The sequence below is a fragment of the Dipteris shenzhenensis genome, chromosome 9, assembly GCF_047967505.1.
Source record: "Dipteris shenzhenensis isolate YYH24624 ecotype China chromosome 9, Dip_SZ_1.0, whole genome shotgun sequence".
In the NCBI taxonomy this organism is placed as follows: Eukaryota; Viridiplantae; Streptophyta; class Polypodiopsida; order Gleicheniales; family Dipteridaceae; genus Dipteris; species Dipteris shenzhenensis.
Window position 1 is genome coordinate 19,003,988 of NC_141604.1, and position 3,926 is coordinate 19,007,913.

Genomic DNA, 3,926 nt, shown 5'->3' on the forward strand with positions numbered 1-3,926 from the left:
TTGTGTTTGTTGAGTATAGAGCAATATAACATACTATATTTTAATATATTCTATATAAGACATCTTCTACACACACACACACCAAAAAAAAAAATTATTATTATATAGCTAGCTAGCTAGATAGATAGATAGAGAGAGAGAGAGGGGGGGGGGAGAGAGTATATTATATAGATACTAATTATATAATGTAGAGAGAGGACAAGGGAGACCCCCCAACACACACACACACAGTTTGTTTGGTGGAGGGGTGTGTGCACGGGGGGGGGGACATTTTTCATGTGAATGCTTTGCCACTCATCTAGCTGTAAACTGAGCATAGGCCAAGCCAAGTAGTTCCCACAGTGGAGGGGACTTGATACTTGAATAGGTCATGCTACTAGTCTACACAAAACCAGAGTGCATACTCATTCCATAGGCCCCTGTGAGGGCGAAAAAGCAATACAGACAACCCAAAAGGCAATACTCTACTCTGTTACTGCAGCCTTTCTTGTAGTTTTGTACTCAGTGTGTGGACGTTGAGTTGATCGACTATGGTAGCTAAGGGCTCATGCCTGGCTTTCTCCCTGTTGGGCTCAGCAACCCACACTTTCTTCACCTCAACAGCAGCTTCATTCGACGCTCTTCACCATCCTACTCCATCGCAACAACCCTGTCTCATAGTCGTCGTAGCTTCAAGCCTCAAAAAACTCTCACCAATCGCCCATTACTCGCATCGTTAGAGGTTAAAGGATCCACGTTTTCCAGTACCCAATTCACAGAATACCACGCTTTTGCCCTCACAAACTCAACTGATCCTCTGAGCCCCGGATCATGGATACATGCCCTGAATCGGCTGCACCGGCAGGATTTGCAGCCAGATTTTACTACCTTCGCATCTCTCTTGCGGTGCTGTGGGGATGCAAAGGCTTTGGACGATGGCAAGCTCCTCCACCATCACCTTATCAAAAGTGGAGTAGAGTGGAACTTAGCCCTTGCGAGCCTCCTTGTACAAATGTATGGACAATGTGGAGCTTTGGAAGAGGCACGGACCTTGTTTGCAAGAATACAAAAACAGGATCCGTTCTTATGGAATTATATGATCACACTACTTACTCGACATGGACATGGGAAGGAGGCTCTCCAGTTCTTTCATCACTTGCTGCAGGAAGGAATGATGCCAGACAAGTTCATCTATGCAAGCATTGTGTCTGTATGTGCGAGCCTTGGAGACCTTGCGGAGGGGATGCGGTTGCACGCTCGTATCGCAGGTGGTGAATTTGAGTCAGATGTCGTCGTGGGAACCGCCATTGTGAACATGTATGGGAAGCGTAGCAAGCTCGAGGCTGCTGAGAAATTGTTTTACAAAATGCATCTGCGAAATCTGTTCTCATGGAATGTGATGATTGCAGCATATACGCATCATGGGCTGCTTGAGAAAGCGATGCACTTCTTTGATCAAATGCAGCAGGAAGCAGTGATGCCAACCAACGTGACCTTCATCAGTCTTCTCTCTTCCAATCAGGCCACTGTAGCCGAAGGAAAGCGAATACACGCCAACATCACAGGTTGTGGACTTGAATCAGACGTTGTTGTAAGCACTGCCCTTATCACTATGTATGGTAAATGTGGTGATTTGGAGCAGGCAAGGTGCTTGTTTGATGAAATACCTGAGCGGGATGCACTATCCTGGAATACCATGATTGCAGCTTATGCCCATCATGGGCAGAGCAAGGATGCCGTGCAAATGTATGGTCAAATGCTGCAGGGAAAAATAAAGCCAAACAAATTCACTTTCATCATTTTGCTCTCTGCATGTGCCAGCCAAGGAGACTTAGCTGAAGGTATGCAGTTGCATTTCAGCATCTTGGGCAGTGAGTTTGAATCTGATGAAGTTGTCAATACAACCCTAATTAAAATGTATGCTAAGTGTGGTAGTTTGGTGGATGCGTACACAATTTTCAACAAAATGTCTGACCGAGATGTATTTTCATGGAATGCCATAATTGTTGCTTATGCTCAGCATGGTCACAGTAAAGATGCCCTCCAACATTTTTGTCAAATGCAGCAGGAAGGAGCACTTCCAGACAAAGTGATATTCACAAGTATTCTTGCTGCCTGTGCCAGCCAACCATTGCTGGGTGAAGGCAAGCGCTTCCATACTCGTATCAGCGGAGGTAGCTGCCAGGAAGATGTTGTTGTGGGCAATGCCCTTGTCAACATGTATGTCAGATGTGCCTGCCTGGAGGATGCTCGCAGCATCTTTGATGAAATGCCTGATCGAAACGCGTCCTCATGGACTGGAATGGTTGCAGCATATGGCCAGTATGGGCTTACAGATGATGCCTGTCAGTTCTTTGAACAAATGCAGCAGATAGGTGTGATGCCGGATAAGACTGCCTTTATCAGCATACTTTCTTGTTGTGCGGATGAGGCTGCCTTGTCTGTAGGAAAGAGGATACATGCTCGCATCGTAGGCATTGGATCTGAAACAGATGTTGTTGCAGGTACTGCTGTGGTTAACATGTATGCTAAATGTGGGAGCTTAGAGTTTGCCCGGGATACGTTTGACAAAATGTCTGAACGAAACACATTTTCCTGGACTGCTATTATGGCAGCGTATGTCCAAGGTGGACAGCCCAAGACTGCACTGCAACTCTTTGATCAGATGCAGCTTGAAGGTATAGCACCAGACAAAGTGACCTTCATCAGCATACTTTCTGCTGCTACAAGCATGGCAGAAGGTAAGAAGATGCATGCTCGAATTGTGGGTGACTGCTTTCAGTCAGACGTTGTGGTGGGAAATGCCCTTGTCAATATGTATGGTAAATGTGGCAGCCTTGAAGATGCACAGTGGATTTTTGATAAGATGCGTGAGCGAAACACGGTTTCATGGAATACTTTGATTGCAGCGTATGCCCAGCAGGGGCAGGGCAAGCATGCTCTAAGTCTTTTTAAGCTAATGCAACAGGAGGGAGTACCATTGACCAGCATCACATTTGTAAGCATTCTTTCTGCATGTGCTTGCCATGCAGCCCTCGTTGAGGGTAAAAGGATTCACGATCTCATTAGAGGTGGTGAATTTGAGTCAGATGTTGCTGTTGGAACTGCCATTGTCAACATGTATAGTAAATGTGGTAGCCTCGATGATGCACGAAGAATGTTTGACCAAATGCCACACCGAAACACATTTTCATGGAATGTCATTCTTGCAGCATATGGCCAGCATGGCCGAGGCAAGGAAGCTTTCCAACTTTTCTCCTGCATGCAGCAGCAAGGAGTAAGTCCGGACTCTGTCACCTTTGTCTGTGTTCTTTCTGCATGTAGCCATGCTGGTTTAGTGGACGAGGGTCAGCGCTGCTTCCTTTCTATGAGTAGAGACCATTGCATCACTCCTTCAGAGGAACACTATAACTGCATGATTGACCTGCTTGGGAGGACAGGACGTTTAAGAGAGGCAGAGGCATTGCTCAACAGCATGTCATTTCCACCTACAAAAGTATCTTGGATGACCTTACTCGCTGCTTGCAGAGAACAGATTGATTTGGAGCGTGGAGAGCGACTTGCCATGAGGCTTTTTGAATTAGATCCAGAAAATCCTGCACCGTATGTAATACTATCTAACATTTATGTTGCATCTGGGAAGGAAGATGATGCAGCCAGGCTGATGAACAGATTGAAGGAAAAGGGTCTGAAAAAGCAGCAAGGCTGCAGCTCCATTGAGGTCAATGGCAAGGTGCACGAGTTTCTTGTAGATGATCAATTGCACCCACAAAAAGATAACATATATACCGAGTTGCAGAGGATGATTGCGCATATGAATGATGCAGGTTATGTTCTTGAATCAAAATTGACACAGTTTGGTTTGGAAGAGAAAGACCACAATCTGTGTGTTCACAGTGAGATGCTTGCCCTTACTTTTGGGCTGCTCAGCACACCCCCTAGGACAT

General features: G+C 45.8%; 1 pseudogene; it reads left to right on the plus strand.

Moving 5' to 3' along the window:
* The first annotated feature begins 427 nt into the window (after window positions 1–427).
* Window positions 428–3,926, plus strand: part of LOC147898323 (pentatricopeptide repeat-containing protein At3g26782, mitochondrial pseudogene) — a 3,695-nt pseudogene continuing 196 nt past the window's right edge.